We start from the raw sequence: 15,788 nt of genomic DNA on the forward strand, positions 1-15,788 counted from the left end.
ATTCTCCCCCTCTCACCCACCCATTCCCAACTGAACACCCTGGCATTCTCCTACACTGGAGAAAGGAGCATTCACTGTACCAAGGGCTTCTCCTTCTATTGATGCCAGACAATGCCATCCTCTGCTACATATGAGGCTGGAGCCATGGGTGCCTTCTTTCCCCATGTGCACTCTTTAGTTGGCAGTTTATTTCTTGGGAGTTCTGGGGGATCTGGTTGGCTGATATTGTTGTTCTTTCCATGGGGTGGCAAACACCTTCAGCTCCTTCAGTCCTTTCTCTAACTCCTCCAGTGTGGTCCCCATACTCAGTCTGATTAGCTGAAATCAGCTTACTCTGTATCATTAAGGCTCTGGCTGAGCCTCTCATGAGACGGTCATATCAGGCTCCTGTCAGAAAGCATTTCTTGGCATAGAGCAATAGTGACTGGCTTTGTTGGCTGCACATGGGATGGATCCCCAGGTGGGGCAATCTCAGGACAGCCATTCCTTTTGCCTGCTATCAGAAACACTTTAAAACATGAAGCTAGAAAAAAATAAAAAAGAATTTAACTTTTCATGTAGGATTGAAGCATCCTCCACCTTTCGTCTTCCTTCTTCTCAAGCAGCATATCATTTGTGGATTGTATTGTGGGTATTGTGAACATTGGGGCTACTATCTACTTATTAGTGTTTACATACTTTTGTTTCTGGGTTACCTCATGCAGGATATTTTCTAGTTCCATTCATTTTCCTCTGAATTTCATGAGAAACTGTTTTTTTTTTTATTAACTTGAGTATTTCTTTTTTTTTTTTTTTTTTTTTTGGTTCTTTTATTCGGAGCTGGGGACCGAACCCAGGGCCTTGTGCTTCCTAGGTAAGCGCTCTACCACTGAGCTAAATCCCCAGCCCCTGAGTATTTCTTATATACATTTCAAGTGTTATTCCCTTTCCCAGTTTCCGGGCAAACATCCCCCTCCCCCCTCCCCTTCCTTATGGGTGTTCCCCTCCCAACCCTCCCCCCATTGCCGCCCTCCCCCCATAGACTAGTTCACTGGGGGTTCAGTCTTAGCAGGACCCAGGGCTTCCCCTTCCACTGGTGCTCTTACTAGGATATTCATTGCTACCTATGGGGTCAGAGTCTAGGGTCAGTCCATGTATAGTCTTTAGGTAGTGGCTTAGTCCCTGGAAGCTCTGGTTGCTTGACATTGTTGTATTTTTGGGGTCTCGAGCCCCTTCAAGCTCTTCCAGTTCTTTCTCTGATTCCTTCAACGGGGGACCTATTCTCAGTTCAGTGGTTTGCTGCTGGCATTCGACTCTATATTTGCTGTATTCTGGCTGTGTCTCTCAGGAGCGATCTACATCCGGCTCCTGTCGGTCTGCACTTCTTTGCTTCATCCATCTTGTCTAATTGGGTGGCTGTACATGTATGGGCCACATGTGGGGCAGGCTCTAAATGGGTGTTCCTTCAGTCTCTGTTTTAATCTTTGCCTCTCCCTTCCCTGCCAAGGGTATTCTTTTTCCTCATTTAAAGAAGGAGTGAAGCATTCACATTTTGATCATCCGTCTTGAGTTTTGTTTGTTCTAGGGATCTAGGGTAATTCAAGCATTTGGGCTAATAGCCACTTATCAATGAGTGCATACCATGTATGTCTTTCTGTGATTGGGTTAGCTCACTCAGGATGATATTTTCCAGTTCCAACCATTTGCCTACGAATTTCATAAACTCGTTGTTTTTGATAGCTGAGTAATATTCCATTGTGTAGATGTACCACAATTTCTGTATCCATTCCTCTGTTGAAGGGCATCTGGGTTCTTTCCATTTTCTGGCTATTATAAATAAGGCTGCGATGAACATAGTGGAGCACGTGTCTCTTTTATATGTTGAGGCATCTTTTGGGTATATGCCCAAGAGAGGTATAGCTGGATCCTCAGGCAGTTCAATGTCCAATTTTCTGAGGAACCTCCAGACTGATTTCCAGAATGGTTTTACCAGTCTGCAATCCCACCAACAATGGAGGAGTGTTCCTCTTTCTCCACATCCTCGCCAGCATCTGCTGTCACCTGAGTTTTTGATCTTAGCCAATCGCACTGGTGTGAGGTGAAATCTCAGGGTTGTTTTGATTTGCATTTCCCTTATGACTAAAGATGTTGAACATTTCTTTAGGTGTTTCTCAGCCATTCGGCATTCCTCAGCTGTGAATTCTTTGTTTAGCTCTGAACCGCATTTTTAATAGGGTTATTTGTTTCCCTGCGGTCTAACTTCTTGAGTTCTTTGTATATTTTGGATATAAGGCCTCTATCTGTTGTAGGATTGGTAAAGATCTTTTCCCAATCTGTTGGTTGCCGTTTTGTCCTAACCACAGTGTCCTTTGCCTTACAGAAGCTTTGCAGTTTTATGAGATCCCATTTGTCGATTCTTGATCTTAGAGCATAAGCCATTGGTGTTTTGTTCAGGAAATTTTTTCCAGTGCCTATGTGTTCCAGATGCTTCCCTAGTTTTTCTTCTATTAGTTTGAGTGTGTCTGGTTTGATGTGGAGGTCCTTGATCCACTTGGACTTAAGCTTTGTACAGGGTGATAAGGATGGATCGATCTGCATTCTTCTACATGTTGCCCTCCAGTTGAACCAGCACCATTTGCTGAAAATGCTATCTTTTTTCCATTGGATGGTTTTGGCTCCTTTGTCAAAAATCAAGTGACCATAGGTGTGTGGGTTCATTTCTGGGTCTTCAATTCTATTCCATTGGTCTATCTGTCTGTCTCTGTACCAATACCATGCAGTTTTTATCACTATTGCTCTGTAATACTGCTTGAGTTCAGGGATAGTGATTCCCCCTGAAGTCCTTTTATTGTTGAGGATAGCTTTAGCTATCCTGGGTTTTTTGTTATTCCAGATGAATTTGCAAATTGTTCTGTCTAACTCTTTGAAGAATTGGATTGGTATTTTGATGGGGATTGCATTGAATCTGTAGATTGCTTTTGGTAAAATGGCCATTTTTACTATATTAATCCTGCCAATCCATGAGCATGGGAGATCTTTCCATCTTCTGAGGTCTTCTTCAATTTCTTTCCTCAGTGTCTTGAAGTTCTTATTGTACAGATCTTTTACTTGCTTGGTTAAAGTCACACCGAGGTACTTTATATTATTTGGGTCTATTATGAAGGGTGTCGTTTCCCTAATTTCTTTCTCGGCTTGTTTCTCTTTTGTATAGAGGAAGGCAACTGATTTATTTGAGTTAATTTTATACCCAGCCACTTTGCTGAAGTTGTTTATCAGCTTTAGTAGTTCTCTGGTGGAACTTTTGGGATCACTTAAATATACTATCATGTCATCTGCAAATAGTGATATTTTGACCTCTTCTTTTCCGATCTGTATCCCTTTGATCTCCTTTTGTTGTCTGATTGCTCTGGCTAGAACTTCAAGAACTATATTGAATAAGTAGGGAGAGAGTGGGCAGCCTTGTCTAGTCCCTGATTTTAGTGGGATTGCTTCATGTTTCTCTCCATTTACTTTAATGTTAGCAACTGGTTTGCTGTATATGGCTTTTACTATGTTTAGGTATGGGCCTTGAATTCCTATTCTTTCCAGGACTTTTATCATGAAGGGGTGTTGAATTTTGTCAAATGCTTTCTCAGCATCTAATGAAATGATCATGTGGTTCTGTTCTTTCAGTTTGTTTATATAATGGATCACGTTGATGGTTTTCCGTATATTAAACCATCCCTGCATGCCTGGGATGAAGCCTACTTGATCATGGTGGATGATTGTTTTGATGTGCTCTTGAATTCGGTTTGCCAGAATTTTATTGAGTATTTTTGCGTCGATATTCATAAGGGAAATTGGTCTGAAGTTCTCTTTCTTTGTTGTGTCTTTGTGTGGTTTAGGTATAAGAGTAATTGTGGCTTCGTAGAAGGAATTCGGTAGGGCTCCATGTGTTTCAATTTTGTGGAATAGTTTGGATAATATTGGTATGACGTCTTCTATGAAGGTTTGATAGAATTCTGCACTAAACCCGTCTGGACCTGGGCTCCTTTTGGTTGGGAGACCTTTAATGACTGCTTCTATTTCCTTAGGAGTTATGGGGTTGTTTAACTGGTTTATCTGTTCCTGATTTAACTTCGATACCTGGTATCTGTCTAGGAAATTGTCCATTTCCTGAAGATTTTCAAATTTTGTTGAATATAGGTTTTTATAGTAAGATCTGATGATTTTTTGAATTTCCTCCGAATCTGTAGTTATGTCTCCCTTTTCATTTCTGATTTTGTTAATTTGGACACACTCTCTGTGTCCTCTCGTTCGTCTGGCTAAGGGTTTATCTATCTTGTTGATTTTCTCAAAGAACCAACTTTTGGTTCTGTTGATTCTTTCTATGGTCCTTTTTGTTTCTACTTGGTTGATTTCAGCTCTGAGTTTGATTATTTCCTGCCTTCTACTCCTCCTGGGTGTATTTGCTTCTTTTTGTTCTAGAGCTTTTAGGTGTGCTGTCAAGCTGCTGACATATGCTCTTTCCTGTTTCTTTCTGCAGGCACTCAGCGCTATGAGTTTTCCTCTTAGCACAGCTTTCATTGTGTCCCATAAGTTTGAGTATGTTGTATCTTCATTTTCATTAAATTCTAAAAAGTTTTTAATTTCTTTCTTTATTTCTTCCTTGACCAGGTTATCATTGAGTAGAGCATTGTTCAATTTCCACGTATATGTGGGCATTCTTCCCTTATTGTTATTGAAGACCAGTTTTAGGCCGTGGTGGTCCGATAGCACGCATGGGATTATTTCTATCTTTCTGTACCTGTTGAGGCCCGTTTTTTGACCAATTATATGGTTAATTTTGGAGAAAGTACCATGAGGAGCTGAGAAGAAGGTATATCCTTTTGCTTTAGGATAGAATGTTCTATAAATATCCGTTAAGTCTATTTGGCTCATGACTTCTCTTAGTCTGTCGACATCACTGTTTAATTTCTGTTTCCATGATCTGTCCATTGATGAGAGTGGGGTGTTGAAATCTCCCACTATTATTGTGTGAGGTGCAATGTGTGTTTTGAGCTTTAGTAAGGTTTCTTTTACGTATGTAGGTGCCCTTGTATTTGGGGCATAGATATTTAGGATTGAGAGTTCATCTTGGTGGATTTTTCCTTTGATGAATATGAAGTGTCCTTCCTTATCTTTTTTGATGACTTTTAGTTGGAAATTGATTTTATTTGATATTAGAATGGCTACTCCAGCTTGCTTCTTCTGACCATTTGCTTGGAAAGTTGTTTTCCAGCCTTTCACTCTGAGGTAGTGTCTGTCTTTGTCTCTGAGGTGTGTTTCCTGTAGGCAGCAGAATGCAGGGTCCTCATTGTGTATCCAGTTTGTTAATCTATGTCTTTTTATTGGGGAGTTGAGGCCATTGATATTGAGAGATATTAAGGAATAGTGATTATTGCTTCCCGTTATATTCATATTTGGATGTCAGGTTATGTTTGTGTGCTTTCATTCTCTTTGTTTTGTTGCCAAGACGATTAGTTTCTTGCTTCTTCTAGGGTATAGCTTGCCTCCTTATGTTGGGCTTTACCATTTATTATCCTTTGTAGTGCTGGATTTGTAGAAAGATATTGTGTAAATTTGGTTTTGTCATGGAATATCTTGGTTTCTCCATAAATGTTAATTGAGAGTTTTGCTGGATACAGTAATCTGGGCTGGCATTTGTGTTCTCTTAGGGTCTGTATAACATCAGTCCAGGATCTTCTGGCCTTCATAGTTTCTGGCGAGAAGTCTGGTGTGATTCTGATAGGTCTCCCTTTATATGTTACTTGACCTTTTTCCCTTACTGCTTTTAATATTCTTTCTTTATTTTGTGCGTTTGGTGTTTTGACAATTATGTGACGGGAGGTGTTTCTTTTCTGGTGCAATCTATTTGGAGTTCTGTAGGCTTCTTGTATGTCTATGGGTATCTCTTTTTTTAGGTTAGGGAAGTTTTCTTCTATGATTTTGTTGAAGATATTTACTGGTCCTTTGAGCTGGGAGTCTTCACTCTCTTCTATACCTATTATCCTTAGGTTTGATCTTCTCATTGAGTCCTGGATTTCCTGTATGTTTTGGACCAGTAGCTTTTCCTGCTTTACATTATCTTTGACAGTTGAGTCAATGATTTCTATGGAATCTTCTGCTCCTGAGATTCTCTCTTCCATCTCTTGTATTCTGTTGGTGAAGCTTGTATCTACAGCTCCTTGTCTCTTCTTTTGGTTTTCTATATCCAGGGTTGTTTCCATGAGTTCTTTCTTGATTGCTTCTATTTCCATTTTTAATTCCTTCAACTGTTTGATTTTGTTTTCCTGGAATTCTTTCAGGGATTTTTGCGATTCCTCTCTGTAGGCTTTTACTTGTTTATTAATGTTTTCCTGTGCTTCCCTAAGTGTGTTCATGTCTTTCTTGAAGTCCTCCAGCATCATGATCAAATATGATTTTGAAACTAGATCTTGCTTTTCTGGTGTGTTTGGATATTCCATGTTTGTTTTGGTGGGAGAATTGGGCTCCGATGATGGCATGTGGTCTTGGTTTCTGTTGCTTGGGTTCCTGCACTTGCCTTTCGCCATCACATTATCTCTAGTGTTACTTTGTTCTGCTATTTCTGACAGTGGCTAGACTGTCCTATAAGCCTGTGTGTCAGGAGTGCTGTAGACCTGTTTTCCTCTCTTTCAGTCAGTTATGGGGACAGAGTGTTCTGCTTTCGGGCGTGTAGTTTTTCCTCTCTACAGGTCTTCAGCTGTTCCTGTGGGCCTGTGTCTTGAGTTCACCAGGCAGCTTTCTTGCAGCAGAAAAGTTGGTCTTACCTGTGGTCCCGAGGCTCAGGTTTGCTCGTGGGGTGCTGCGCAGGGGCTCTCTGCAGCGGCAGCAACCAGGAAGACCTGTGCCGCCCCTTCCGGGAGCTTCAGTGCACCAGGGTTCCAGATGGTCTTTGGCTTTTTCCTCTGGCGTCCGAGATGTGTGTGCAGGGAGCAGTCTCTTCTGGTTTCCCAGGCTTGTCTGCCTCTCTGAAGGTTTAGCTCTCCCTCCCACGGGATTTGGGTGCAGAGAACTGTTTATCCGGTCTGTTTTCTTCAGGGTCCATCGGTGTCTCTGGCAGGGGTCCTGCCGCTCCTGGGCCCTCCCCCACGGGAGCCCAGAGGCCTTATACAGTTTCCTCTTGGGCCAGGGATGTTGGCAGGGGTGAGCAGTGTTGGTGGTCTCTTCCGCTCTGCAGCCTCAGGAGTGCCCACCTGACCAGGCGGTTCGGTCTCTCTCTCACCGGGTCTGGGAGCAGAGAGCTGCTGCCTCAGTCTCTTTTAATCTTTGCCTCTCCCTTCCCTGCCAAGGGTATTCTTTTTCCTCATTTAAAGAAGGAGTGAAGCATTCACATTTTGATCATCCGTCTTGAGTTTCATTTGTTCTAGGGATCTAGGGTAATTCAAGCATTTGGGCTAATAGCCACTTATCAATGAGTGCATACCATGAATGTCTTTCTGTGATTGGGTTAGCTCACTCAGGATGATATTTTCCAGTTCCAACCATTTGCCTACGAATTTCATAAAGCCGTTGTTTTTGATAGCTGAGTACTATTCCATTGTGTAGATGTACCACATTTTCTGTATCCATTCCTCTGTTGAAGGGCATCTGGGTTCTTTCCAGTTTCTGGCTATTATAAATAAGGCTGCAATGAACATAGTGGAGCACGTGTCTCTTTTATATGTTGAGGAATCTTTTGGGTATATGCCCAAGAGAGGTATAGCTGGATCCTCAGGCAGTTCAATGTCCAATTTTCTGAGGAACCTCCAGACTGATTTCCAGAATGGTTTTACCAGTCTCCAATCCCACCAACAATGGAGGAGTGTTCCTCCTTCTCCACATCCTCGCCAGCATCTGCTGTCATCTGAGTTTTTGATCTTAGCCATTCTCACTGGTGTGAGGTGAAATCTCAGGGTTGTTTTGATTTGCATTTCCCTTATGACTAAAGATGTTGAACATTTCTTTAGGTGTTTCTCAGCCATTCGGCATTCCTCAGCTGTGAATTCTTTGTTTAGCTCTGAACCCCATTTTTTAATAGGGTTATTTGTTTCCCTGCGGTCTAACTTCTTGAGTTCTTTGTATATTTTGGATATAAGGCCTCTATCTGTTGTAGGATTGGTAAAGATCTTTTCCCAATCTGTTGGTTGCCGTTTTGTCCTAACCACAGTGTCCTTTGCCTTACAGAAGCTTTGCAGTTTTATGAGATCCCATTTGTTGATTCTTGATCTTAGAGCATAAGCCATTGGTGTTTTGTTCAGGAAATTTTTTCCAGTGCCCATGTGTTCCCGATGCTTCCCTAGTTTTTCTTCTATTAGTTTGAGTGTGTCTGGTTTGATGTGGAGGTCCTTGATCCACTTGGACTTAAGCTTTGGACAGGGTGATAAGCATGGATCGATCTGTATTCTTCTACATGTTGACCTCCAGTTGAACCAGCACCATTTGCTGAAAATGCTATCTATTTCCATTGGATGGTTTTGGCTCCTTTGTCAAAAATCAAGTGACCATAGGTGTGTGGGTTCATTTCTGGGTCTTCAATTGTATTCCATTGGTCTATTTGTCTGTCTCTGTACCAATACCATGCAGTTTTTATCACTATTGCTCTGTAATACTGCTTGAGTTCAGGGATAGTGATTCCCCCTGAAGTCCTTTTATTGTTGAGGATAGCTTTAGCTAACCTGGGTTTTTTGTTATTCCAGATGAATTTGCAAATTGTTCTGTCTAACTCTTTGAAGAATTGGATTGGTATTTTGATGGGGATTGCATTGAATCTGTAGATTGCTTTTGGTAAAATGGCCATTTTTACTATATTAATCCTGCCAATCCATGAGCATGGGAGATCTTTCCATCTTCTGAGGTCTTCTTCAATTTCTTTCCTCAGTGTCTTGAAGTTCTTATTGTACAGATCTTTTACTTGCTTGGTTAAAGTCACACCGAGGTACTTTATATTATTTGGGTCTATTATGAAGGGTGTCGTTTCCCTAATTTCTTTCTCGGCTTGTTTCTCTTTTGTATAGAGGAAGGCAACTGATTTATTTGAGTTAATTTTATACCCAGCCACTTTGCTGAAGTTGTTTATCAGCTTTAGTAGTTCTCTGGTGGAACTTTTGGGATCACTTAAATATACTATCATGTCATCTGCAAATAGTGATATTTTGACCTCTTCTTTTCCGATCTGTATCCCTTTGATCTCCTTTTGTTGTCTGATTGCTCTGGCTAGAACTTCAAGAACTATATTGAATAAGTAGGGAGAGAGTGGGCAGCCTTGTCTAGTCCCTGATTTTAGTGGGATTGCTTCATGTTTCTCTCCATTTACTTTAATGTTAGCAACTGGTTTGCTGTATATGGCTTTTACTATGTTTAGGTATGGGCCTTGAATTCCTATTCTTTCCAGGACTTTTATCATGAAGGGGTGTTGAATTTTGTCAAATGCTTTCTCAGCATCTAATGAAATGATCATGTGGTTCTGTTCTTTCAGTTTGTTTATATAATGGATCACGTTGATGGTTTTCCGTATATTAAACCATCCCTGCATGCCTGGGATGAAGCCTACTTGATCATGGTGGATGATTGTTTTGATGTGCTCTTGAATTCGGTTTGCCAGAATTTTATTGAGTATTTTTGCGTCGATATTCATAAGGGAAATTGGTCTGAAGTTCTCTTTCTTTGTTGTGTCTTTGTGTGGTTTAGGTATAAGAGTAATTGTGGCTTCGTAGAAGGAATTCGGTAGGGCTCCATGTGTTTCAATTTTGTGGAATAGTTTGGATAATATTGGTATGACGTCTTCTATGAAGGTTTGATAGAATTCTGCACTAAACCCGTCTGGACCTGGGCTCCTTTTGGTTGGGAGACCTTTAATGACTGCTTCTATTTCCTTAGGAGTTATGGGGTTGTTTAACTGGTTTATCTGTTCCTGATTTAACTTCGATACCTGGTATCTGTCTAGGAAATTGTCCATTTCCTGAAGATTTTCAAATTTTGTTGAATATAGGTTTTTATAGTAAGATCTGATGATTTTTTGAATTTCCTCCGAATCTGTAGTTATGTCTCCCTTTTCATTTCTGATTTTGTTAATTTGGACACACTCTCTGTGTCCTCTCGTTCGTCTGGCTAAGGGTTTATCTATCTTGTTGATTTTCTCAAAGAACCAACTTTTGGTTCTGTTGATTCTTTCTATGGTCCTTTTTGTTTCTACTTGGTTGATTTCAGCTCTGAGTTTGATTATTTCCTGCCTTCTACTCCTCCTGGGTGTATTTGCTTCTTTTTGTTCTAGAGCTTTTAGGTGTGCTGTCAAGCTGCTGACATATGCTCTTTCCTGTTTCTTTCTGCAGGCACTCAGCGCTATGAGTTTTCCTCTTAGCACAGCTTTCATTGTGTCCCATAAGTTTGAGTATGTTGTATCTTCATTTTCATTAAATTCTAAAAAGTTTTTAATTTCTTTCTTTATTTCTTCCTTGACCAGGTTATCATTGAGTAGAGCATTGTTCAATTTCCACGTATATGTGGGCATTCTTCCCTTATTGTTATTGAAGACCAGTTTTAGGCCGTGGTGGTCCGATAGCACGCATGGGATTATTTCTATCTTTCTGTACCTGTTGAGGCCCGTTTTTTGACCAATTATATGGTCAATTTTGGAGAAAGTACCATGAGGAGCTGAGAAGAAGGTATATCCTTTTGCTTTAGGATAGAATGTTCTATAAATATCCGTTAAGTCCATTTGGCTCATGACTTCTCTTAGTCTGTCGACATCACTGTTTAATTTCTGTTTCCATGATCTGTCCATTGATGAGAGTGGGGTGTTGAAATCTCCCACTATTATTGTGTGAGGTGCAATGTGTGTTTTGAGCTTTAGTAAGGTTTCTTTTACGTATGTAGGTGCCCTTGTATTTGGGGCATAGATATTTAGGATTGAGAGTTCATCTTGGTGGATTTTTCCTTTGATGAATATGAAGTGTCCTTCCTTATCTTTTTTGATGACTTTTAGTTGGAAATTGATTTTATTTGATATTAGAATGGCTACTCCAGCTTGCTTCTTCTGACCATTTGCTTGGAAAGTTGTTTTCCAGCCTTTCACTCTGAGGTAGTGTCTGTCTTTGTCTCTGAGGTGTGTTTCCTGTAGGCAGCAGAATGCAGGGTCCTCGTTGTGTATCCAGTTTGTTAATCTATGTCTTTTTATTGGGGAGTTGAGGCCATTGATATTGAGAGATATTAAGGAATAGTGATTATTGCTTCCCGTTATATTCATATTTGGATGTCAGGTTATGTTTGTGTGCTTTCATTCTCTTTGTTTTGTTGCCAAGACGATTAGTTTCTTGCTTCTTCTAGGGTATAGCTTGCCTCCTTATGTTGGGCTTTACCATTTATTATCCTTTGTAGTGCTGGATTTGTAGAAAGATATTGTGTAAATTTGGTTTTGTCATGGAATATCTTGGTTTCTCCATAAATGTTAATTGAGAGTTTTGCTGGATACAGTAATCTGGGCTGGCATTTGTGTTCTCTTAGGGTCTGTATAACATCAGTCCAGGATCTTCTGGCCTTCATAGTTTCTGGCGAGAAGTCTGGTGTGATTCTGATAGGTCTCCCTTTATATGTTACTTGACCTTTTTCCCTTACTGCTTTTAATATTCTTTCTTTATTTTGTGCGTTTGGTGTTTTGACAATTATGTGACGGGAGGTGTTTCTTTTCTGGTGCAATCTATTTGGAGTTCTGTAGGCTTCTTGTATGTCTATGGGTATCTCTTTTTTTAGGTTAGGGAAGTTTTCTTCTATGATTTTGTTGAAGATATTTACTGGTCCTTTGAGCTGGGAGTCTTCACTCTCTTCTATACCTATTATCCTTAGGTTTGATCTTCTCATTGAGTCCTGGATTTCCTGTATGTTTTGGACCAGTAGCTTTTCCTGCTTTACATTATCTTTGACAGTTGAGTCAATGATTTCTATGGAATCTTCTGCTCCTGAGATTCTCTCTTCCATCTCTTGTATTCTGTTGGTGAAGCTTGTATCTACAGCTCCTTGTCTCTTCTTTTGGTTTTCTATATCCAGGGTTGTTTCCATGAGTTCTTTCTTGATTGCTTCTATTTCCATTTTTAATTCCTTCAACTGTTTGATTTTGTTTTCCTGGAATTCTTTCAGGGATTTTTGCGATTCCTCTCTGTAGGCTTTTACTTGTTTATTAATGTTTTCCTGTGCTTCCCTAAGTGTGTTCATGTCTTTCTTGAAGTCCTCCAGCATCATGATCAAATATGATTTTGAAACTAGATCTTGCTTTTCTGGTGTGTTTGGATATTCCATGTTTGTTTTGGTGGGAGAATTGGGCTCCGATGATGGCATGTGGTCTTGGTTTCTGTTGCTTGGGTTCCTGCACTTGCCTTTCGCCATCACATTATCTCTAGTGTTACTTTGTTCTGCTATTTCTGACAGTGGCTAGACTGTCCTATAAGCCTGTGTGTCAGGAGTGCTGTAGACCTGTTTTCCTCTCTTTCAGTCAGTTATGGGGACAGAGTGTTCTGCTTTCGGGCGTGTAGTTTTTCCTCTCTACAGGTCTTCAGCTGTTCCTGTGGGCCTGTGTCTTGAGTTCACCAGGCAGCTTTCTTGCAGCAGAAAAGTTGGTCTTACCTGTGGTCCCGAGGCTCAGGTTTGCTCGTGGGGTGCTGCCCAGGGGCTCTCTGCAGCGGCAGCAACCAGGAAGACCTGTGCCGCCCCTTCCGGGAGCTTCAGTGCACCAGGGTTCCAGATGGTCTTTGGCTTTTTCCTCTGGCGTCCGAGATGTGTGTGCAGGGAGCAGTCTCTTCTGGTTTCCCAGGCTTGTCTGCCTCTCTGAAGGTTTAGCTCTCCCTCCCACGGGATTTGGGTGCAGAGAACTGTTTATCCGGTCTGTTTTCTTCAGGGTCCATCGGTGTCTCTGGCAGGGGTCCTGCCGCTCCTGGGCCCTCCCCCACGGGAGCCCAGAGGCCTTATACAGTTTCCTCTTGGGCCAGGGATGTTGGCAGGGGTGAGCAGTGTTGGTGGTCTCTTCCGCTCTGCAGCCTCAGGAGTGCCCACCTGACCAGGCGGTTCGGTCTCTCTCTCACCGGGTCTGGGAGCAGAGAGCTGCTGCCTCAGTCTCTTTTAATCTTTGCCTCTCCCTTCCCTGCCAAGGGTATTCTTTTTCCTCATTTAAAGAAGGAGTGAAGCATTCACATTTTGATCATCCGTCTTGAGTTTCATTTGTTCTAGGGATCTAGGGTAATTCAAGCATTTGGGCTAATAGCCACTTATCAATGAGTGCATACCATGAATGTCTTTCTGTGATTGGGTTAGCTCACTCAGGATGATATTTTCCAGTTCCAACCATTTGCCTACGAATTTCATAAAGCCGTTGTTTTTGATAGCTGAGTACTATTCCATTGTGTAGATGTACCACATTTTCTGTATCCATTCCTCTGTTGAAGGGCATCTGGGTTCTTTCCAGTTTCTGGCTATTATAAATAAGGCTGCAATGAACATAGTGGAGCACGTGTCTCTTTTATATGTTGAGGAATCTTTTGGGTATATGCCCAAGAGAGGTATAGCTGGATCCTCAGGCAGTTCAATGTCCAATTTTCTGAGGAACCTCCAGACTGATTTCCAGAATGGTTTTACCAGTCTCCAATCCCACCAACAATGGAGGAGTGTTCCTCCTTCTCCACATCCTCGCCAGCATCTGCTGTCATCTGAGTTTTTGATCTTAGCCATTCTCACTGGTGTGAGGTGAAATCTCAGGGTTGTTTTGATTTGCATTTCCCTTATGACTAAAGATGTTGAACATTTCTTTAGGTGTTTCTCAGCCATTCGGCATTCCTCAGCTGTGAATTCTTTGTTTAGCTCTGAACCCCATTTTTTAATAGGGTTATTTGTTTCCCTGCGGTCTAACTTCTTGAGTTCTTTGTATATTTTGGATATAAGGCCTCTATCTGTTGTAGGATTGGTAAAGATCTTTTCCCAATCTGTTGGTTGCCGTTTTGTCCTAACCACAGTGTCCTTTGCCTTACAGAAGCTTTGCAGTTTTATGAGATCCCATTTGTCGATTCTTGATCTTAGAGCATAAGCCATTGGTGTTTTGTTCAGGAAATTTTTTCCAGTGCCCATGTGTTCCCGATGCTTCCCTAGTTTTTCTTCTATTAGTTTGAGTGTGTCTGGTTTGATGTGGAGGTCCTTGATCCACTTGGACTTAAGCTTTGGACAGGGTGATAAGCATGGATCGATCTGTATTCTTCTACATGTTGACCTCCAGTTGAACCAGCACCATTTGCTGAAAATGCTATCTATTTCCATTGGATGGTTTTGGCTCCTTTGTCAAAAATCAAGTGACCATAGGTGTGTGGGTTCATTTCTGGGTCTTCAATTGTATTCCATTGGTCTATTTGTCTGTCTCTGTACCAATACCATGCAGTTTTTATCACTATTGCTCTGTAATACTGCTTGAGTTCAGGGATAGTGATTCCCCCTGAAGTCCTTTTATTGTTGAGGATAGCTTTAGCTAACCTGGGTTTTTTGTTATTCCAGATGAATTTGCAAATTGTTCTGTCTAACTCTTTGAAGAATTGGATTGGTATTTTGATGGGGATTGCATTGAATCTGTAGATTGCTTTTGGTAAAATGGCCATTTTTACTATATTAATCCTGCCAATCCATGAGCATGGGAGATCTTTCCATCTTCTGAGGTCTTCTTCAATTTCTTTCCTCAGTGTCTTGAAGTTCTTATTGTACAGATCTTTTACTTGCTTGGTTAAAGTCACACCGAGGTACTTTATATTATTTGGGTCTATTATGAAGGGTGTCGTTTCCCTAATTTCTTTCTCGGCTTGTTTCTCTTTTGTATAGAGGAAGGCAACTGATTTATTTGAGTTAATTTTATACCCAGCCACTTTGCTGAAGTTGTTTATCAGCTTTAGTAGTTCTCTGGTGGAACTTTTGGGATCACTTAAATATACTATCATGTCATCTGCAAATAGTGATATTTTGACCTCTTCTTTTCCGATCTGTATCCCTTTGATCTCCTTTTGTTGTCTGATTGCTCTGGCTAGAACTTCAAGAACTATATTGAATAAGTAGGGAGAGAGTGGGCAGCCTTGTCTAGTCCCTGATTTTAGTGGGATTGCTTCATGTTTCTCTCCATTTACTTTAATGTTAGCAACTGGTTTGCTGTATATGGCTTTTACTATGTTTAGGTATGGGCCTTGAATTCCTATTCTTTCCAGGACTTTTATCATGAAGGGGTGTTGAATTTTGTCAAATGCTTTCTCAGCATCTAATGAAATGATCATGTGGTTCTGTTCTTTCAGTTTGTTTATATAATGGATCACGTTGATGGTTTTCCGTATATTAAACCATCCCTGCATGCCTGGGATGAAGCCTACTTGATCATGGTGGATGATTGTTTTGATGTGCTCTTGAATTCGGTTTGCCAGAATTTTATTGAGTATTTTTGCGTCGATATTCATAAGGGAAATTGGTCTGAAGTTCTCTTTCTTTGTTGTGTCTTTGTGTGGTTTAGGTATAAGAGTAATTGTGGCTTCGTAGAAGGAATTCGGTAGGGCTCCATGTGTTCCAATTTTGTGGAATAGTTTGGATAATATTGGTATGACGTCTTCTATGAAGGTTTGATAGAATTCTGCACTAAACCCGTCTGGACCTGGGCTCCTTTTGGTTGGGAGACCTTTAATGACTGCTTCTATTTCCTTAGGAGTTATGGGGTTGTTTAACTGGTTTATCTGTTCCTGATTTAACTTCGATACCTGGTATCTGTCTAGGAAATTGTCCATTTCCTGAAG

This window comes from Rattus norvegicus, chromosome 1 (genome assembly GCF_021556685.1).
Source record: "Rattus norvegicus strain SHRSP/BbbUtx chromosome 1, alternate assembly SHRSP_T2T, whole genome shotgun sequence".
NCBI lineage: Eukaryota > Metazoa > Chordata > Mammalia > Rodentia > Muridae > Rattus > Rattus norvegicus.